General features: G+C 39.4%; 1 protein-coding gene across 1 annotated transcript in view; it reads right to left on the bottom strand.

Annotated features, from left to right (window-relative positions):
- ELMO1 (engulfment and cell motility 1) overlaps window positions 1-22,837 on the bottom strand; it is a 417,156-nt gene extending 394,319 nt beyond the window's left edge. Inside the window, exon 1 of the mRNA XM_084621572.1 lies at window positions 22,677-22,837. The gene's annotated coding sequence lies outside the window, so the exon portion shown is untranslated. The remainder of the gene's footprint in view (window positions 1-22,676) is intronic.
- Window positions 22,838-23,626: the final 789 nt, after the last annotated feature.

Raw genomic sequence — 23,626 nt, 5'->3', positions numbered from 1 at the left:
CAGTTTTATGAAGGGGATAGACAAAAAACTTGGCATCAGCCCTTTTGAAATGAAGAGAAATCCCCCTACAAAAAGGCAGGTAACAGACTGAGTGGCAATCAGCCAGCAATGAGCACCTGCTCCTCCTACATACCTAGAAGTGCACTGCAGAGAAGAAGGGGGGGGGGGGGATTATGATGTTGTGGAACCTACAGATCTCAAATAATCCTCCAGCAACTCTACCTTATTCCTGCAGAAACAAATGCTTGGGGGCAAATGCTTGTGATCTCTTGTGGTAATTCATCCCAACGTAATCTTGCTCTCCTTTTGACAGCAGTACAACAAATGCCAGTGTCAGTTGCAAAAAGATAATGAATATTTTTGTGAAGTAAAAATGACTGCATAATAGAAGAAGTCTTTCTGCAAACATTTCAGCAACCAAGCTCATTGTGCACAATGATAATTATAAGGAAACTGCCTTTCTGAAAATGAATACACAGTTATGCTAAAAGCAAAGAATCAAAGAGACACTCAACACCCCTTAATGAACAAAATTATTCCATTTTAGAGGCATGTTAACGATGTTCAAGCAGATAGCTTGTTTCCTTATGGTATCTATATTGTTCTGCACATAGTAAAAGTTCTGTCCTGTGTAGGTCTCCTCCCATGTATGTCTCCTCAGCTTTCATTGATTGCTTGTATTCTTCCATGAGACTACGGTACCTCTTTTCTCTGCGGTTATTAAAGAACCCAGGACACTTTTCACAAGATTTGGGGTTTACTCTCATGTCTTGCATCATAATTTTCCCAGTCAACACTCTTAAGCACAATACAATCACCTAGCCTTACTTCTCTGCCTAAACAGGAGTCTGTATTCCGCTTAGTGACCGCTACAGGTGTGACACCAATTAAAAAAACATTTACTGCACAATGTATCTGAGAATCCGGTTACTTCCTACTGATGTAACTCCATTGGACTGAATAGAGGATTTGGTCCTAAGAGTAAGAAAAGACTATGATGTCCCAGATCCCACTCTATTGTAACTCAGGATTAACATTTGTTTTGTTTAATAGTGATCACACTGTGATGCTGGCAGACCACGTACCAGCTCCTGCCAAAGCCCCTAGGCCTTCCTGAACACTGAAAAATGCATAGCTGGAAGCCAGTCTGGCTCACCTGTTAGCATTGTTAAAAAAGATGTTAAGTTGATAAGAATGCATTTAGTGTTTAGACTTGATGAAATGTTTGTAGGTTGCTGCATGTATTGATCTCACTTATAACATCTGTAGCGCATGGTATAAAGTTATATTGGGTTTGCGTTGTAAACCACTGTAATTATGTAACCCACCAAACAGGAAAGAAGCATTAATTACCATAAAGTGCTCATCCTGCACACAAGACAGCCCACTGAAATCAAATGAGCCATTGTGAAACATCAAAGGACAGAGACTTTGTTGACTTCCCACACACTGGAAGAGGAGACAGGCGCAGAGACTTGTTCCATTAGTTTGAACTCTGGCGGAAGGGAATAAAAATGTCTGATGAGAAGAAACTGTATCGCTATGCTACTTAGAATTTGAAGGAGGCAGTATTTCTAAGCATATGCAAGGGATCCCCAAGCTGCTTGGTTTGGGGTAGCCCTAAAGGACATATAGGGCATACAAATATAGCAACTACTATCACTTTTTGAAAACTAAGACTAACTCATTTGTGTGTTGGTATGCTTACTTGCTTTAACCCTGTAAATAATGCATTCTTTTTCTTTGTTAGTAAATCTTTCGTTAGTATAATAGAATTGGCTACAAATGTTGTCTTTATTGAGAGATCTAACAGACAGCTGACCTGGGGTAAGTGACTGGGGCTAACCTGAATATTGTTAAAAGAAAAGGAGTACTTGTGGCACCTTAGAGACTATCCAATTTATTTGAGCATAAGCTTTCATGAGCTACAGCTCACTTCATTTTGCGAATACAGACTTACACGGCTGCTACTCTGAAACCTGAATATTGTTGTGATTTTTCATGAAAGGGACCATCTGTCACAAAGGCCGACTTGCCTAGACCACAGTATCCATGGGGACTATCTGTGACTCCATGTTAAGGCTGCTGTAGTGTTTGAGGAGATAGCATTTGATATTTGGTTGATGAAATCTAAGAATAGAACACACAACCAGTTTGGTGTTGGTGTCCTGTTTCTTACCAATCTGTCCTGAAGTTGGCGGTCATGATCATGAGCCACTATTGACAGTATAACACACAGTATTTAGTGTGTGAAATATTTTGGAATCCTTTGGGGCAAAAAGCACCATATAAAAATATTATAGACTTCCATTGTAGAAATCAATATAAACACACATCCAATATATGTCATGAAACAAAATGAACTATAAACACAACAGGAAAAAGATCAGAGATGAACACTGTCTCATTTTTAAAAAATGAGGCCACCTTTTTGAGCTCAGGGTACAGCTGTTTGCCCTCAAATATTAAGTTTTATAGACTACCAAAAGCATGGAGAACCTGAAGCACTAATGTTCATGGATTATATCATGTTGCTGTTTCATATTCAACTAAATACAACCTTTGGTTATAAAATGAAATGCTATAGTCTAAGATACAGCAGAGTTAGATACAAAGTTATTAGTTTGTATAATGGATTGTCAATTTATTGTTTTAGAACTTTTCCTGTCAGTGTGACAGACCCGTTTTGATGCCTCCCCTTGGAAGTTAATGGAATCTGAGTGTTTCCAACGGGTGCTGGGGCTAAATATAATTCCTCTGATAGGCCATTCCATCAACGGGTCAGTGAAAACTTTATAATGACCTTTCGCTTTCAGCTATTGATGAAAGATCTCTGAGCTGTCCTCCTCTTACCTGCTTTCACCATTGTACATCACTGTAGCTTGTACGATCTGTGATAACTGAAGGAGAAGGGAAGATTGCTAGACGCTGGTGTCAGATATCACGTGCTGACATAATAGATTGTGTCAAAATAATTTTTGAAATCTTACACTGTAGTTCTGCTGGAGGCCTCCACCATGGTTTTCCCCAACTCACAATCAAGGGATTTGTTTATTCTGAGTACTGAACTGTTTATTCTGAGTACTGAGTACAGGTTGATCTAAGCCATCATTCAGCAGTAGATGAGAGTCCATTCCATTGTGAGGAAATTTCATATTATTTTGTACATAAAGTCAAGCAGCTTCAGACTCAGCCATCTGCTTTTGTGGATATAGGTCAGAATCTGCTTGAGATTAGGCCAGTTTTGCTCATGAAGCGCTGTAGGTATTAGGGGAACTTCAAGCTACAACATGTACTTTGGACCCACGTCCTTTCTCCCTTCTGGCAGAGATGATCTGGATCCACTGTTGGTGCATTAGGGAGGGCAGATTGCCTTAGGGAGCTTCTCTTAAGAAAGCTGCTGTACAATTGCTTGCAAAAATATCACTCAATGTTTGCAATCTGGCCAACTAACTGCTAATATTTAATCTTCCATTTCTGGTTTAAGATTATTTAGGAGGATGTGGTAAGTCTAAGTTTCTGGCTGCCTTAGGTCATTTTGAAGATCTTCTCCAGACAACAGATCAAGATCAAGTGTCCATGCTGATACGGTTAAGTCTATCAGCTGCTTTCACTCTCATGGTTCATGAGGTGTTGACTCACTGGTGATCTTGAACTCGACAGACAGACCTTCAGTGGCTTTGTTCTTATCTTTCTGATCTTATCTTATCTCTGTGTAGCCTGGGACCTACCAGAGAACTCTTTAGTTCCAAGATCTCTTTCATGTGGGGTTGAGGAGCATTCTCTAAATGTTGTCTCCACTCTTGTCCAGCGTGTATTTGGAGTTGCTGAGATGCTCAGTTAGGAGACATGGGCTACAGTGTTTTCAATGTGCTAATGAGACAGCTCTATTTCTCTCTCATCAGATTTGGTCAGTGCCGTTTAATGCCTTTACCCAGTGCTGGATAGATATTCATACATAAATCAGGATTAGTGGTTCCCTCCAAATAAGACTAGTGGAAGCAATCAGAACTATAGCAGATAGGGGGAAGCAACTGGAAGATGCAGCAAGGATTATATGTACCCCTTTAATTGAGGATTTGTGCCTACCATTCGTTACTAGAATTCCTAATCTGGGAAACTGCTGGATACCTCTCCCTTTTCCCCAGCCCACTAATGTTGAAGCATTACACAGTAGCACTGGGGAGGATGATTCTTTTCCCTGCTCCATCTCTATCCATCCCAGAGACTGCAACAGTCTTTCAGATGTTGACCTTTCTACTAATAATCCATGTCTTTGTCACAAAGATTACACTACTGCAGTGCAGGTTACACTTTAAATTAACCAGAACTTAAACCTGGAGCACATGAAGCCAGTACTCTGCAGTCTGCACTGGCTATTATCCAGTTTCCAGGGAAAGTTAAAGGTGCTGGTTTTGATCTATGAAGCACTAGATAGCTTGAGACCTGCCTGTCTCATAAACAGGCTCTCTCTTTATGCTATCCTGCCATGGCTGGAGCCCCTTTGATATAAAAGAGAGGCAGCTACTGAAAAAGCATTCTCCCTAAGAGGCCCTCGACTTTGGATTTCACCCTCTTTCACAGACCATAGCTGGCAATAGCCCAAGTACGGCGACCTTCAGGGCATTGCTGTAAAGCCCATCTCTTAAGCTAAGCTTTTGAGGATGGAGGTACATGATAAGGTCAATGTCAATGAGTTGTCAATGAAAGATGATGGGTACTGTTCAGGCTTGACATTCATCTCTGGTATGTTAGTTAGTTCCTTATTTTCTGGGTTTGAGGTGAGACAGAGCTGCTGGTTTTATCCTTTATGCCACTGTATTTTTAATTACTAAGGTGCCTAGAGGCCAGAACAAACAAAAACTTTTCCTGTATATTAACTGTGCACTGAAATAAACTAACAAGCTAGCAAACCATGCTATCTCTAAAGTGACGAAGATATACTACAAACTGAAACAAATTGAAAAATCACAATGGGTCTCAGGAAGTATTTGTTTCATTAACATTTTGCCTTAATTTGAGAGCATGAAAACTGAGTACGCATAATACAGATAAATCTTTTATCATGAAGCTCTATTTTTTCCCTTCTTGAAATTTCTTTACTCACCATAAAAATATATTTTAATTGAAAATTTTACCTTGTCAGAATTTGTAATTCAAATGATGCAGAAAGAGAAATGTGGGATGCTGCTGTTTTGATCCCTATGGCATATGGTCCAGGAAATCAACTTAAAATTTTGTCAGGTTTCAGAGTAACAGCCGTGAGCTGTAGCTCACGAAAGCTTATGCTCAAATAAATTGGTTAGTCTCTAAGGTGCCACAAGTACTCCTTTTCTTTTTAAAATTTTGTAGGATTCTACCATAAAATGACCCAGGATCATTTTATTTATATATTTATTTTTAAATAATAGAACTTGAATTTCCAACTATAGCACACTTGGATTTAAAATTATCCAGAGCTGTGTTTTTTCCCCTCTCCCTCTGAATATAGGTTTTTTTTTTTAATACTTCCCCCTTTCCATACATGTGTTTTCTGGCTCATTCTAGACTGCAGGATGGATGGAGTCATTGAAACCTCTACTTTCCAGGATGCCTTACCACCATATAACCAATTGAGCTATTCTTGATGCTACAAAATAGTTTCCCAACAAGCTAAACTCCTAATGAAGCTGAAGAAAAAGTTGGTTTTAGCAGGCTGGACACTAATAACATAAGAAGTCACAAATCAGAAATGTTTATGAGAGGAACCATGCACAATACATCTGAAGACACAAAAAGAAAAAAAGACTGACATTGATCAGCAGGCTGGAAACAGAATGTCTGTACCAGCTAAGAAAAGAGGCAACACCCAAGAAACCATTTACAATGGACATGATAACAATGGAGAAAATAAGTCTGGAACTTAAGATGAGGTAACGAGTAAGTTGCGCATGGACAGTGTATACTATACAGGGATTGGTTCCTACAAAGTGGCCAATCCAATCCTAAAACATGTGATGCAATGTATAGTAAATGTAATGTAATGTGTAAATGTATATTAAAAAAAGATGTTTGCTTTGTAACTCTGGATATGTTGTACATCCTATACCTTTGGGTCTGATCAACTCAGCGTAGTTTTGCTGTATGTCAGATAAAAGAACATGACTGATGAGACTGGAGTCAAACTGAGTTCTTGGGGAACAGAGTGGAAGAATTTTCAGGGGAACACCAACACAGCGTGCTGTGACTCAGATTCCATTTATCTGGAGCAGGTAACATATAGTTTATTATAGATGTAGCTTCACTGTCTAGGATTACAACCCAGCCATTTAGCAAAGGCACTGGAAGGGTTTAAATATGAGGAAGTCAGTACCACGCTGGAGGAGTGGGTTATATCAAAGGGCGGACCATATAGAGTCCCCAGAGAAGTATTAGGGGGAGACTGAGGAAAAAAGGAGCTCCAGAGAGTGGTATTAGATGAAAAAAAATTGCTTGGCAGAGCACAGCAGAGGTTCATTAAATGCAATCAATCAATGGCAGAACACAGCAAAGGTCTATTGAATGCCACTAAAATTTTCTCTGGCCACTGCTTGAAGACAGGATACTGAGCTAACTGAACCATTGGTTTGATCCACTATGGCCATTCTTATGTTCCAAAAAAAATAGGGCCCATTGGCAGGCATTAAAAAATAGCATCCAGGGTGAGTTTTGGGAGGCTTTTTTTTAAATCCGAAGGGAGGAAAAAGCCCCAACCAAGGCAGCACTTTCACAAGGATGATTTCTGCTGACTAAAATTTTACAAAGAAAATTTCCACCTTAAGGAATGAATACAAAGAGCAAATCAAGGCTGTAGAGGAGAAAAACTAAACAGAAAAGATTCCTGAATGGAGAACACGTCTGTTACCTATTTGCATAAATCCAAAGTAAAAAGTAGCCTTCCTTCAAGGACTGTATTTAGCGAGTACTTCGCAGGCAAAGTGCACGAAGTTAAGAAATAAGTGCAAAATACATAAAAGATAAGCTTAGAGCTGCTGAGAAACGTGTTACTCTGGGAAATAAAATAGAAAAGTTATAGCCCCAGAATTTAATGGGGTCTTAGGAAGGCTCTTATTAAGCAAACAATAAAAAACTGAAGGGCGTGATTTAAGAAAAAAGTATGTGCAGATAGAAGTAGCTTTTGCCCAAATTAACACTGAAGAGCTCAGAGGGGACTAAATAAATAGTCAAGGATAGTGAAAATAATGAACTGTTTTAAAAAGACATTGAAATGTTAAAAAAATGCTTGGTTTAATACCCAGTTACAAGTAGTATAACTCAGTGGAGTCATACCTGGTAACATCATTAGTAATCAACAAATTATGCAAAGGGGAGGTTAGGTGGTTACAACTACCACCACTATGTCAGGCATAATCAATTTTTTGGTCAAGGTTTAAATTTCTTGGTCAAGGTATAGTCAAGGTCCAGACTTCAGAGAAAATAATAAAAATAATTATTACAATAACTAAAATAAAAAACATTTCAGGGTCAATTCAGAAGTGTCCGGGAGTGCAGATTTGGCCCGCAGTCTGCCTATTGACTACCCCTGCACTATGTCATTCATCCCCACATACATAACCTAGAAGCCCTTCAAGTCACTCTGAAGGAGATGGGCCTTCCTAACAAATGCGTCTATATATAATGAATTGTGCTGGCTGCTTCAGATAAAACAATCTGATTTAAATTGTTTAACTATAAGCAATTTACCTAAAATCAGATAGCTGAGACACAGAAGGAAAAGACAGAACTGAAAACAGCAATAAAACTAAACATTGCTAAAATGCAGCAATGATCAAAGCCCAGGCCAAAAAAGTTCTCAGCTGTAAAAAAAAAAAAAAAAAATTGTTCAAAGCTTAGATATAAACATAAAAATTGCAGTTTAAGTTGTAAGCAACTTAAATGAGTCATCCCTTCATAACTTGCAACTTACACCAAAAAAAAAAAAAAAAAAACCTTTGAAAGTGTAAAACCATCTTTAAAAAAAACCAAAAAAGTTCAAAACTTCAGCTAGCAAATGGTAAGCCACGCAAGTTTAAAATATTTATTTAGTCTCTCATAATAAACTGCTTATAACAGAGAAAGGGACAACAAAATTTCAAAAAACGCTTATTTAAAAAAATGTAAAATATATATTTAAAATAAATTAGCTTTTAAAAAATTCCACACAAAATTCATCCAAATCGTTTATTCAAGCTTGCAAAACTGACAGACACTCTTTATTCGGCAGCCTTAATTTTGTTAGTTAACCCTTCAAGTGTCTTGATGCTTTCACAAAGTTTAACCTTTTTTTAAATTAAACGATAAATATTAAACATAAAATAAGTAAAAACAAAGACAAAACCAAATAATAAAAAACCTAAATCCCTTTGTCAATAATAAAGCAACTAAAACAATAAAAATTATATATATATCTTTTTAAAAATAAATAAAAATTAAAACATATAATACTACTTAATTTAAATCCTTTAAAAGCTCAAAAAAGGCCATAAGAGCTGTGTGCTTTAAAAGCAAAAACCAACCTAGCATATGCACACATACAAATCAGTAAATATAAAAAAAAATAAAGCCCAACTACTAAACTCCTATTCAAAAGTGCCATCCAGATTCTATTTTCTTTTAATCATAGGACTGGAAGGGACCTTGAGAAGTCATCTAGTTCAGTCCCCCACACTCATTGCAGGACTAAGTATTATCAGACCATTCCTAACAGGTGTTTGTCTAATCTGCTCTTAAAAATCTCCAATGATGGGGATTCCACAACCTCCCTAGGGAATTTATTCCAGTGCTTAACCACCCTGACAGTTAGGAATGTTTTCCTAATGTCCAACCTAAACCTCCCTTGCTGCAATTTAAGCCCATTGCTTCTTGTCCTGTCCTCAGAGGTTAAGAAAAACAATTTTTCTCCCTCCTCCTTGTAACAACCTTTTAGGTACTTGAAAACTGTTATGTCCTCCCTCAATCTTCTCTTTTCCAGACTAAACAAACCCAGTGTTTTCAATCTTCCCTCATAGGTCATGTTTTCCAGACCTTTTATCATTTTTGTTGCTCTTCTCTGGACTCTCTCCAATTTGTCCACATCCTTCCTGAAATGTGGCACCCAGAACTGGACACAATACTCCAGTTGAGGCCTAATCAGCGCAGAGTAGAGCAGAAGAATTACCAGTACTTCTCGTGTCTTGCTTACAACACTCCTACTAATAGAGCCCGGAATGATGTTCGCTTTTTTTGCAACAGCGTTACACTGTTGACTCATATTTAGCTTGTGGTCCACTATGACCCCCAGATCCCTTTTCTGCGGTATTCCTTCCTCAGCAGTCATTTCCCATTTTGTATGTGTGCAACTGATTGTTCCTTCCTAAGTGGAGTATTTTGCATTTGTCCTTATTGAATTTCATCCTTTTTACTCCAGACCATTTCTCCAGTTTGTCCAGATCATTTTGAATTATAATCCTATCCTCCAAAGCACTTGCAACTCCTCCAAGCTTGATATCATCCTCAAACTTTATAAGTGTACTCTCTATGCTATTATCTAAATCACTGATGAAGATATTGAACAGAACCGGACCCAGAACTGATTAATCATCATTAATAAAGCTACTTTAAATAGTGCAATAACCACCCAAAAACATAATAAAACATCCAACCATTAAAATTGTATACAAGTGTTCTATTTACTATAATGTAAAATAAATATTACCAAAAAATAAAAATAAGTTGTATCATAAAATTGTATAAATAACAATTAAAATAAACTTTAAAAAAAGCACAAAAAGACTGGAATATAATGAAAATAAAAATATCGCAAATATAAAAACAAGAGCCGTAGAATATAGGCCTGGCTTGACATGAATAATTGGATGTGGCTGAGACCTCATTTCTTGGGAGACAGGATTAGGGAGGAGGTAAATGGGTGCACAGTCTGGAAACAGACTGTCTGTAACTAGCTAAGATAAGTAACACCCAAAGAACCATTTACAATGGACGATATAAGCCTGAAATGTAAGATGAAGGAAAGAATAAGTCATGCACTGACAGTGCATGCTGTACGTAGATTGCTTCAAAGTGAATGAGTCAGTCCCAAATGTGTGATGCAATGTAATGTGTAAACGTATATGAAGGAAGAGGTTTGCTGTGTAACTTTGGATGTATGGCACGTCCTGTACCATCCCCTACACTTGAGTCTGATCAACTCAGTGCAGCTTTGCTGCATGCCAAATAAAGGAACCTGAGTTATGAGACTGGAGTCAAACTGAGTTCTTGGGGAATCTAGTGGAAGAGGTCTCAGGGGAACACCAACAACACTATAATAGAGGCTCAAACTAAATGCATACCGCAAATTAAAAAAACAAAAACAAAAAAAGCCACCCTGCCTAAACAGAGTAAAAGAGTTGGTCATCCTTTAAATATTGAAAGTCAAACCTACAGAGGAAAATAGAAAGGAGCACAAACTCTGGCAAGTCCAGTGTAAAAATATAATTAGTCAGGTCAAAACAGAATTTGAAGAGTAATTAACAGAAGACACAAAAACTAACAGCAAAAATGTTTTAAACTACATCAGAAGCAGGAAGCCTGACAAACAATCAGTGGGCCCATTGGATGATTGAGATGCTAAAGGAGCACTCAAGGAAGACAAGCCGTTATGGAGAAGCTAAATTAATAATTCTCATTATCTTCACTGCAAAGGATGTGAGGGAGATTCCCACACCTGAATCTTCCTTTTTAGGTAACAAATCTGAGGACCTGTCCCAAACTGAGGTGTCAGTAAAGGAGGTTTTGGGATAAATTAAAAAGTAATAAGTCACCAAGACCAGATGGTATTCACCCAAGAGTTCTGAAGGGACTCAACCATGAAATCACTAACTTGGGTATGTAACCTATCACTTAAATCAGGCTCTGTACCAAATGACTGAAGGATAGCTAATGTAATGCCAATTTAAAAAAAAAGTCTCCAGGGGCGATCCTTGCAATTAATGGCTGGTAGGCCTAACTTCAGTACCAGGTAAAGTGGTTGAAACTCTAGTAAAAAAAAAAAAACAACCCAGAATTATCAGACACATAGATGAACATGATGTGTTGGGGAAGAATCAACATGGCTTTTTTAAAGGGAAATCATGCTTCACCAATCTATTAGAACTCTCAGGCACGTGGACAAGGGTGATCCAGTGGATATATAGTGTACTTGGATTTTTAGAAAGCCTTTGATGAAGTCCCTCACCGCAGGTCTTAAGCAAACCATGCAGTCATGGGATAAGACTGAAGGTCCTCTCATGGATTAATAACTGGTTAAAAGACAGGAAACAAAGGGTAGGAATAAATGGTCAATTTTCACACTGGAGAGAGGCAAATGGCAGGGTCCCCCAAGGATCTGTACTGGAACAAGTATTGTTCAACTTGTTCATAAATGATCTGTAAAAGAGGTGAACAGTGAGATGGCAAACTTTGCAGATGATACAAAATTACTCAAAATAGTTAAATCCAAAGTTGACTGCAAAGAGTTACAAAGGGATCTGACAAAACTAGGTGACTGAGTAACAAAATACCAGATGAAATTTAATGTTGATAAGTGCAAAAATAAGGCATATTGGAAAACATAATCCCCACTATACATAAAAAATGATGGGGTCTAAATTAGCTGTTACGACTTAAATATCATGGAGTCATTGTGGCCAGTTCTCTGAAAATATCTGTTCAAAGTGCAGCAGCATTCAAAAAAGCAAACAGAATATTAGGAACCATTAGGAAAGGGATAGATAATAAGACGGATAATATAATGCTACAATATAAATCCATGGTACACCAACATGTGGAATACTGCATGCAGTTCTGGTCACCCCATCTCAAAAAAGATATATTAGAATTGGTAAAAGTACAGAGAGGCACAACAGAAATGACTACAGTTATGGAAAAACTTCCATACAAGGAGAGATTAAAAAGACTGGAACTTTTCATCTTAGAAAAGAGACAACTAAGGGGGGATATTATAGTTGTTTATAAAATCATAAATGGTTTGGAGAAATCAAATATCGAAGTGTTATTGAGTCCTTCACAGCATACAAGAACCAGGGGTCACCCAATTAAATTAATAGGCAGCAGGTTTAAAACAAACGAAAGGAAGTACTTCTTCATACAAAGTACAATCAACCTGTGCGACTTGTTGCCCAGGGAAATTGTAAAGGCAAAAAGTATAACTGGGTTCAAAACATAATTAGATAAGTTCATGGAGGACAGGTCTATCAATGGCTATTAGCCAAGATGGTCCGACACACAACCCTATGTTCTGGGTATCCCTAAACCTCCAACTGTCAGAAGCTGGGCATGGACAACAGGGAAGGATCACTCAATAATTGTCCTGCTCTGTTCATTCCCTCTGAAGCATCTGGTACCAGCCACTTTCAGAAGACAGGATTAGGGTGACCAGAGAACAAGTGTGAAAAATCGGGACAAGGAGTGGGGAGTAATAGGAGCCAAGAAAAAGACCCAAAAATCGGGACAGTCCCTATAAAATTGGGACATCTGGTCACCCTAGACAGGATACTGGGCTAAACTGACCACTGATCTGATCCAGTACAGCCATTCTTATGTTCTTATACTGTTTATACTATTCTGCACCACAGCTGTGTGAAAATGATACATTTTGTTCTTTCAAAGTTTCACACGTTAAGTTTCATTATTTTCAAAAAAAGAACATGAGTACTTGTGGCACCTTAGAGACTAACCAATTTATTTGAGCATGACCTTTCGTGAGCTACAGCTCACTTCATCGGATGCATACCGTGGAAACTGCAGCAGACTTTATATATACACAGAGAATATGAAACAATACCTCCTCCCACCCCACTGTCCTGCTGGTAATAGCTTATCTAAAGTGATCATCAGGTTGGGCCATTTCCAGTATGCATCCGATGAAGTGAGCTGTAGCTCACGAAAGCTCATGCTCAAATAAATTGGTTAGTCTCTAAGGTGCCACAAGTACTCCTTTTCTTTTTGCGAATACAGACTAACACGGCTGTTACTCTGAAACCTTTCATTATTTTGTGACTCAAATTTTAGTTTCTAGTGAAATTCCCACAAAAATGATGATTTTCACATAAAAACAAGTAAAATTCTAAATTTCCTGTACTTCTTAAAAGAAATTTGACCTCTTTGCTCTAAACTAGAACAATCTTTCAGTGAAAAGGGGCCCAATTCACTCAGAAATCTTTTTACTTGGCTCTTTACACACACACACACACACAAAAGAGAAGAACCACAGGATTTTGCAGGTTTTGCCACAAGCATAGGTCATTTTTGCGAATTTGAAGGAAAGTGGGGAAAGATTTTGAGGGTTTTGTAATTTTTCCACAAACTTCTGCTATGCTGTAACTACTGTTGTTAGTAATGGCCACTCTGCCCTTTGCTGACTAATAAGAAGCAGTCTGTTTCAATCTTCATACTTTCCAGGGAGGGGAGATTTACAGCAACAAGAGAGAGGTGTACATGCAAGAGGGGATTACCAAAGAAGATTCACATAAATGGCACAGATCAAACCTAGACCCCACATCTAGATCCTGAATTTTGTGAGCCTAGGAAGTAAGGAGGGACCTGTGTCTGGCTATTCCTAGGGGGGAAGGTTGATATGAGGAATGCACTTGTATCACAGGGGGTAGAGTTAGACAATAGTTGTGTGACCTGGCACTTGGCGAAGGGAAAAGCAAAAATAGAAAACTGAGGGGGGAGGTGGGAGAGTCCAGCATTTTGAATGCCTACTAGCCGAATGACATATTGAATTTCATTTCCAGAATGAAGAGACTAATACTTATATTTCGGGGTAAAGAGAGGTTTTAAAGAAACCTTGGTTTGGCTCAGTGCTTGGACATTTTGGATAAACTGCTTTTGTAGTTATGAGCCAATACTTATCAGGTTTCAATTTCCAGCTGAAGCTACCATTGTTGCTATGAAAACTAATGTGTGACTATATTCCAAAAAATAAAGTGATGGAAAAGATGCCATTGGAATGTAACAAATATATGCAACAGTGCTAGGAGTAAAAATGGCAATATATTAGCCTGTATCATAACCATGTCTCTTTCTTTCTGTAAGTGAAGACACATACACAGCAACCCACCACCTTAATACAGCACTGCCTAACCATAAGACAGATGATTTTAGTATTTATGAATTCCTTATTTCTATGGCATTTAAGAGCAACATATTTATGTATACTTCAACACATGGAATATTATTTTAAAGAATTATCCTCAATATGGGCATTATAACAACACTCGTAGGACTAACTTGGGTTATTTTTATGATCCTAAGAGGAATCCAGAACCCCACAAACCCTGCACATTTTTGCTTGTGTGAATTGTAAATGAAGAATAATTGGAGAGGGAATAACATTTTTCACATTAGATACAAAATCAATACCAAAATATCTAGACTGGAATCTTCATCATCAAAGCAGTGTCCAACAATAGGTAAAGGGACACTGCCAACTTGAAATCTAATCAGTTTCTTAAAACAAATTCAGTCATCCTTTCTGGTAAACACATCTCTTCTCCCCCCAGCCCTTTATACATACGTACACACACATACACACAATATCTCCCTACCAATTTTCGTGGAGGTTTTTACAGTTACGTTTGCTTATTTCAAAATGTTTGTGTGAAAGCTCAAGGCAACATCAGGGAAACTGACTTATGGCCCCAAACCAGCAAACATTTTACATATGCATTTAACTTTCAGCATGTGAATAAGATGAATGGAACTACTCACATGCTTAACATTAAGCATGTTTGTAAGTGATGGCAGAATCAGGGTCTAACTGATTATACCTGGAAAGAGTGAAACAGACGAAGCACTGTCAAATGTACAATTAAAAAAAACACCTCAACACTTTCAGTTATGGTAATCTTGGGCATTACTTGCAAAACTAACTAAAAAAATTAAGGCTGGCATGAGATTTTCATGTGGACAGCGTTGCTTTATTGGCCTGTTGGCATCTTTTGCATTGTTTTGTTTTTATCTAACTTTAAAATGTTAGATTTATTTCATAAAAAGGACATTTTGTAAATTTCACAGATTTAAAAATAGCTCTAGAGAGAATTTTTTTTTTGTCAATATTTGCAACTTCAACAATATATGCAAAAGACTCTAGGAAATGAGATCATCTGCCCAAAACAGGCACCCATTGATATGTGGGGTTTTAAAAAAAGGGGGGGGGGGCTAGAAACCATCATGCTTGAGGAATCTAAAGTTTCCTCTTAAACACTGACCGTGTCTCCCTTTTAATTAAAACAAGCATGAGAAGAAAAAATATGGTTTAACATGTCTGTATTAAAGTGACAGCTAAAAATGGGATGATGTATCATTTCACAGACTGTTCTGTACTCCTAATGTCTGTGTAATAATAATTTGAGCTGTAGATCCTGAAAGTACATAGGCAACTTATTTGTGAGGAGTCTGCAGAGAATGCAAGAACCATATGAGAGAATCTCTGGCAAATACTTAATAAAATTACCTAATTGGGGAACTACTCAAAACAAAAATATCTTCTAGAAAAATGCAAGTGGATTAATTCCAATAAAATTTAAATGATGGCAAAAATGCTATTTTGAAAGATATATCAAGGATATCCAAGATGGAGCAGATTGTCAATCTGGTAGAAACAGCTGCATGTGAACAGGTAAACTATATAAAATAAATTAGAAGAATCTGACAGGATTTGGAAACCATTTTTGAACCACCCTTGCTGAAAATCCACAGGCCAGGATCATAGATTGTTTTATTGTGTGTGTGTGGAGGGGGAAACACAAACAAAATACTGGATAAATGAACATCTTCATTGTAGAAGGTAATACAAAAGTCTGTATCCAGTGATGCAGGCATGGTGGGGGAGAAAATGATATAGGGAGATACGGGCTTGCTTTTGCTTTCATTTTTTCACATCTCCTCCTTCAAAACACTCCTTTCCTGTGATGCCTACAATATAGTGTGCTGGTGTGCTGATACCACTGCCTATCATACTGACCTGTACTGTCTCATTGCTTTGCTGTATTCCCCCATCTGTCTGTATCCATCTGTCGTCTCTGGTCTTATACTTACTTTATGTCTACACTTAAAAAGCTACAGCAACACAGCTGCAGCGTTTTAATTGCACCACTGTAGCGTTTCAGTGTAGACACTTAGACAGCAACGGGAGGAGTTCTCCCATCAAGGTAGTTAATCCACCTTCCGAAGAGGCAATAGTTAGGTTGACGGAAGATCCATTGATCTTGCACTGTCTACAGGGAATTTAGGTCATCTTAACTATGTCATTCTGGGGTACGGATTTTTCACACCCCTGAGCAATGTAGCTGGGTCGATCTAATTTTCTAGTGTAGACCACTCCTTAGATTTGGAACAGGGGCTCGCTCTCTCTTTGGTTTGTGTTTGTACAGCACTTAGCACAATGGGGTCCTCCTGATCCATGACTGGGGCTCCTAAGCACTATGGTAACATAAATAAATAATAAAGGGGCGGGTAGGGAAATGAGGAGGAAAAAGCAATGTTTACCAAAATTTAGGAAATTGAATACCCCCTTAATTACAATTCAGATTTAATATGTGATTTTTAAAAAAAAAATGTTTTCCAGGAATTTAGTCAGCCTATTTTAATGCACACAAGCATGAAACTTGATACAATGTCTGTACCCTAATACCTTTTTCCTATTCGCACTGCAGGGTTGGAAAAGAGTGGTAAGAAATGATTGTGAGTTTGGAGTGAGAGGTAAGGTAGTGATTTCACACACACTTTTTGTGTCACACCAAATAAAAAAATAATTTGGCAAGATCAGAAGCTTTTTAACCACTGTGTACCAGACGCTGTACAAAAAGGTACACACACACACTTTTCCCCTGGATTAGAAAGGAGTCCCCAGTGTCCTTGTTAGAGCAATATGGATCTCCCCATATGCTCTTTCCTGCTTTACCTTCTCCCATCTCATACCACGCTAAGGGAGAGGAGGTGGGCTTCAAAGCCCACACTCCAGCTCAAGCTGCAACTTCAAGATGCTGTCTACATAGCTATTTTTAGAGCACTAGTGGGAACCCCACAAGTCTGAGTCTTGTTGACCCAGGCTGGGAGGCTTTCTGCCATGGGCTGTGTAGATGTACACTTAGGCTGCATCTATACTGACAAGGAGTGTACACTAGTATGTGTAACACACACCAAATATTCTCCATTGCCAACTAGACAACTCCAAAGGAAAACTCACACCACCACAGTTTATCTTGTCCACTAGAACTGGACTGAAACTAACTCACTGTACATAGGCCAAATGACCATTCTAAGGTAATGGCTAAGAGCAGAGGTTCCCAAACTTCTTCACAGTATGGGCTATATCTTAGCAGAAAGGGACCCCTCCACTCTCATTCACAATTAATTCCACAGATCTATTTTCTTTCCACTGTCCATCAATAACATCCCTATTGCCACTACAGCAGTTGTTTACATGGAAAATTGATACCAGAAAATATTTAATAAATTTTTAGCTGACTTTTAATGCTGTTTGGCAGACAGAAGCAAGGAGAAGGAGCAAACGGCATGTAACCACCACTTCTCCTTGGCCCATCAGCAAGTGTTCCACAAACTAATGGTGATACACAGACCACAGTTTCAGAAATCAATGCCTTAGTACTAGACCTGAATGAGCGAGAGAGGTAAAACACATTACCAATTCCTTGTAGCATTCGGTTTCCGATTCTGTTCTAACAACAACTGGATAACAACAAGGAAATTTAATATTAGGGCTGCCAACCTATCCATAAATCACCCGTTTGTGTCTTGCAAAACTTGTGATAAAAAGATCACGTACAGCAAAGACCCATGCAATAGCTTGACACAGGCATGGAGACTTGAACTACTCTCTCCCCCCTACAAGTGGTCCCTTCAGAACAGTGCTGATGTACATTGGCAAGGCAATGTGGAGAAGTTTGCATTGCCACTGCCTTTTCTGTGGATGAATGGCAGACTTCAGTCTCCAGGATTCTTAAAATCCATTTTACGAGAGTATTTTTTAAAATACTTTGATAAGGACATATAGCACACATGAACCTAAGCCAGACAAAAAGATTCATTGACTATAATTCAGAGATTTATAAGGCCCAAAGAGACAATTGTGATTATCAGGTCCAACCTCCTGTATAATACAAGCCATAGAACTTCCCTGAATTAATTTCTGTCTGAACTAGAGCATATCTTTTAAAAACATCCAATCTTGATTTTAAAACGGCCAGTGATGGTGAATCTACCATCACCATAGTTCCAATGTTTAATTGCCCTCATTGGTTAAAAAAAATGTGCCCTATTTCTAGTCTGACTTTGTCTAACTTCAGGATCTTAGTGTACCTTGGTCTGCTAGAGTGAAATGCCCTCTATTATCAAATTTGATTATTGTCAAATATCTGTTCCGCATATAGGTACTTATAGACCATGATCAAGTCACCCCTTAACCTTCTCTTTGTCAAACTAAACAGATTGAGTCTATAAACCATATTTTCCAATCCTTTAATCATATTTGTGGCTCTTCTCTAAACCCTATCCTATTTATCAACTGCAAAATGCATCACTTACTTCTGGAGACCTGAATTCAAGTGATAAAAGGGTCACAACTTGGGAAGGAAATTGTGTTTGATGGCCTCATGATTATCTCAAATAGATCCTTATCGAAGTCACAGAACCACAAAAGACTTTAGTGCTATGATTGACAATCTACTCAACAGAGGTGAGACCCAATTCTGGAGTAACAGGAGGTACATACTGCATCTCAGTGTGGAGGTGGACTGGAAGAGCTGTTTGGGAAAGCTTGCACTAGTCAGTTATACCCAAGGATATCAAGTCTCTCACTTTCACATGCACTAAATACATCTACTAAATTTAACGAAAGAAACAATATTTAAATGTCCAGGCATTGCCTGTGTCAGCATGGAAAACATGAGATCACACCCAAACACCTTTCAAAAGACTGAACTTCATGGCAAAGAAAATATGTGAACTCAAACCTTATAATCAAAGAGATTTCTATTAGGAGAGTAAACAAAGAGCGGAAGGAAGGGTGGAGCATCAGCACTGTAGATCTGCAATTTGCCACAGAAGGGCATTGCTATAAGGAAGTGTCATACATGCAGCAGTATTTCAGTAACAGTTAAACCTCCGGTAGTACTTACTTTTTCGGTTATACACCGGTAGAGAGCATGTGACAAGTTAACAATAAGGAAAAAAAAATCAAATCACCTCTGTCAGTACAATGAACACAATGCAATCCACTTAAATGCTGAGAGATGGAACGGAGTAGATCATTGTTGAAGTATTGTTTTGCATTAATCTACTGCATTTCTAAAAATATTCTACATATATAATCTATAAAATATATTGTTAAACCGTAGGTACTTTCATTGATAAAAATACAATTGTTCTAGCATTAATCAGTAAAATAGTCCACCTAGTCAGCCATCAAAATCCATTCAGCTTTAATTCTATCATATTTTTCCTAGCATAATTCAACAACTTCTGGAAAATTCAAGATCAAAAGGGTAGAAATCCTCAATTTCTTTTCTGCTGCTCACAAAGGAAACTCAGACAGCCACACTCTTACCTAAACTGCAACCTACAGAGAAAACACAAATTGTATGATGCTGCACTGTGATTCTCAATAGGATTACAAAAAATTATTAACCCATTTAAATGCACAGCTTCACTGCCTGGAGAAACTGATAATTAGGTATATCTCTAGTTTACTACATCAGATGAAATGATCAAAGGGTTACACTAACTGCAGTATCTGCCAACAGTACCTGTTTAATACAGTTAATGCAGCAACATGATACTAACCTTTATTACCCAACTAACCCAAGTGAATTTTAAAAGTTGCTGCAAGATGATTTAATCACTCCCTAAAATGTGTGTTGTCACACATGCTTCCTTAATGCTATACCACAGGGAGGTTTACCAGTAAATTACCACTAGTTCTCTTTCTCCTCCCTACCTAATTACTATTACACAGCCAGATTACAGCTGTTAGGTATACCACTAGAATTAAACAGATTTTCCACCATGGAACTGGGTGGCTTGGAAAACACAACACTTCTGATCTTCTGAACTCAAGACAGAGTGAAATGAGTCTTATGAAAAAAGCAGGTATTTTTCTGCATTGAGAAATATTCAACATGGGTTGAGTGATCTAGTAGGTATGTAACTGCAAAGAAGCCAATTTGCATGAACACTGAATGATTTCTAACATCTAGAAAGAGCATGGTTTGGTACCCATTGATGAGATAGATAATCCAATTGTCTACCCCACATCCCAGTTGTGAATAATAAAGGATTTAGTTCTAGTTCTTTCTCAACTTTTCCCTTGATAAGAATCTTAATAAGGAACACTCCAACAACCTAGGCTCAAAATCTAAAGAAAAATGAGATATTTATGAACATATTTCGAGTATATGTATTTACATCAAAATGCTATATCATGAAGCTCAGATTATAGACAATATTGTCTGCACTAAAGTTAACACATTATACACTTCTGGCACTATTATCATCTTTGGCTCTCTCTTCAGGGTGTTTGTCCCACATTTCACCCTTGGCAGGTTAAAAGACAGGCTTATAAAAGTAATAATAAAATATGGTGCTTCTGAAATGTATTCTTGCATAATGACAGGTTTCAGAGTAACAGCCGTGTTAGTCTGTATTCGCAAAAAAAAAGGAGTACTTGTGGCACCTTAGAGACTAACCAATTTATTTGAGCATAGAGCTGTAGCTCACGAAAGCTTATGCTCAAATAAATTGGTTAGTCTCTAAGGTGCCACAAGTACTCCTTTTCTTTTAGCTGTAGCTCACGAAAGCTTATGCTCAAATAAATTGGTTAGTCTCTAAGGTGCCACAAGTACTCCTTTTCTTTTTGCAAAATGTACTCAGTTATTTTTCAGGAACTTTGAAATTTCTTATACATTCTCAGGGGAGAGCTGGACAGTTGTGTTAGTTCTGCAAGGGAAATGTATTCAAAAATAAACTTTGTACGGACTTGAAGCCAAAAAACTGAACAATCCACTTCTTGGATTTCATACCCACTTGGTTTAAGGGGTTGTATGCCATGGCTATGCATAATTCCCAGCCACATTCCAGTACAATAATTTTATATGAAATGCATCCTCAGTCAGATCATATTTATTGCTATGCGGACAGATCTTAGAAAAGGCAACCCCTACTGAGAGCTCTTGAATACTGAGTAAAAGTTCTTGGCAAAGGGAAGAGGCATGAACTCAGAAGAAGGTGACTAATTAACAACAATGAACTAAGGGCTGGACTACATGCAGAGTTGCACTGCTTAAACTTAAGGTTTCTTTTTAAACTCATTTGGCACCAGCAACTCTTGGTTCGGTTTAAACCAAGTTTATTTTATTTTATCTTGTACAGATTAGGAACGGATATAAACTAAACCAAAATAAGCCATTCTTAAACAGAAGAAGAAAAAAGAGCATCCATTCTTGTATCAGCTTTACTAAACCAGTACAAGTTTGTGTGCAGGGAACCCTTAATCTTCAAGCTTCAAATATATGATGGGGTGGGGGGAAAAAGCAGAGCAAGAAAAGAATCTTAGTTCAACCATCCTCTTCCACCAACATATTAAAGAGCACATCAAACCTTCAGAATGATCCCCTCTATGCATTAGAGCTACATCCACAAGTGACTGCTCTGCAGACAGCCTTGTGTTTGCCTGAGTGCATTTGCAGAGTACACGCAATTGCTAACACAGATGTTCCCAACCCACTTTATGAGGTCAACTGTCTGTAAAACCAAGTTGCCACGGCCCAGCACTTTGCAACAACAGGACCAGCAGAGAGGGATCTGCGGGTGGCTGGGGACACATCAACCGACAACCCCCCCCCCCCCGCAAAAAAAAATGACAAAAACAGCACACACGCACCAAAACCTCCTGTTTCTGGAGAGTGGCTGGGTCTGAGGAGGACAGGGCAGGGATGAGAGGCGGGGGGCAGAAGGGGGGGGCGCGCGGGGGCAGGTAGGGTCACGGGAGCGGGCGGGGGGGGGGGGCGAGTGGAAGGGCAGTTTGGGAAAAGGGGGGCCGGGCTAGCGGCTGAGGGCAAGGAGCGAAGCGCTGCTCCCAGCGCCCGGGGCCGTGGAGGCAAAGCAGCGCGCCGCAAAGGGCAGGGAGGCTGCGCCCCCGCCCCGCCTGCCCCCCAGGCTGCCCCGGCCGCGACACGGGGCGGGCGGGCGCGCTGACAAGCACGAGGGAGGGCGGCTGCGTTTCCTCTTCCTCAGCGCGATGTCAGCCGCTTCCCCCTTCCCCAGCACAGCCGGGGCCACGCTCCCCCCCCCCCACCCCACCCGAGGCGGGCACGTCTCCCACCAGCCCTCCCCCGCAGCCTCAGCCAGGTGCGGGCTCTCCTCCTGCAGCCGCCTGCCACCCCCCCCACAGCCAGCATCCTACCCCCCCTCCTCCTCCTCCTCCCCCTCCCACGGCCCCTTCCAGCGTCCACAGCAACGTGCTCCCCTCTCCCCCCACTGCACTGCCAGGGGCGCCCCCTACCGCGGCGCCTCCCCCCACCCCGCACCCCTCTCCCCGAGAGCCTTCTCAGCCCACCCTGCATCCCCCCGCAGACCTGCCCAAACGGAAACGAAAGTACCTTAAAAACCCAGGCACCACCTTCACCCCCAGCAGCCAAGTGCAGAGTGGAGCCGGGGTGAAGTTTGCTGCCCTGCGGCAGCGAGCGCCTGGCAGCTCCGCCGTTTCCTTTCCCCGGCCCGCGCCTCTCCCACCATTGAAGTTGGGCTTTTTACCGCTGCTGTTTTGGTGTTTCTGACTCTATCCCATCATCAGACTGAAACACACATTCTGCTGCTGCAGCTCTCACTTCCTCTTCCTTCCTCCTGCTGGCCACACACCCAATTTGCATCTGCAAGAAGCCCCAAGATAATCTGCAAAGTATCGCTGAAGGAATGGTGAGTATTTACCAGCACCTGCGAAATAGGGGACAAGCAATTCTTTTACTTTATTCATTTAATCCTTTGGGTTTTACAGTCTACATTTTCCCACGCTATGATTATATGTCTCTTCCTACTATCTCCATTTTGTGTATTTAAAAAAAATCACTAAAAACATACAGAATAAAAGAGAGAAACTCAGTACTTTTCCTCTAGCATAATTTTTAAGAAGCTTTTCATTGTCTCTGTCTGTGATGAATGATTTTGCAACAGATCCATGCTCTGCAGGCAGCAGTGCAGAAGTAAGGGTAGCAATACTGCAACCCTCCCTACAATAACCTTTAAAAGAAAAGGAGGACTTGTGGCACCTTAGAGACTAACAAATTTATTTGAGCATAAGCTTTCGTGAGCTACAGCTCACTTCATCAGAGGTATGCATCCAGTGAAGTGAGCTGTAGCTCACAAAAGTTTATGCTCAAATAAATTTGTTAGTCTCTAAGGTGCCACAAGTACTCCTTTCCTTTTTGCAGATACAGACTAACACAGCTGCTACTCTGAAACCTACAATAATCTTGCGACTCCCCCCCCCCCCCCCACGATTCCTTTTTGGGTCAGGACCCCTACAATTACAATACTGTAACACTTCAGATTT

The sequence above is a fragment of the Lepidochelys olivacea genome (assembly GCF_965140295.1).
Source record: "Lepidochelys olivacea isolate rLepOli2 genome assembly, chromosome: 2".
NCBI lineage: Eukaryota > Metazoa > Chordata > Testudines > Cheloniidae > Lepidochelys > Lepidochelys olivacea.
The sequence above is the reverse complement of the archived record's forward strand: the minus strand, read 5'-3'. Positions and strand labels throughout refer to the sequence as shown.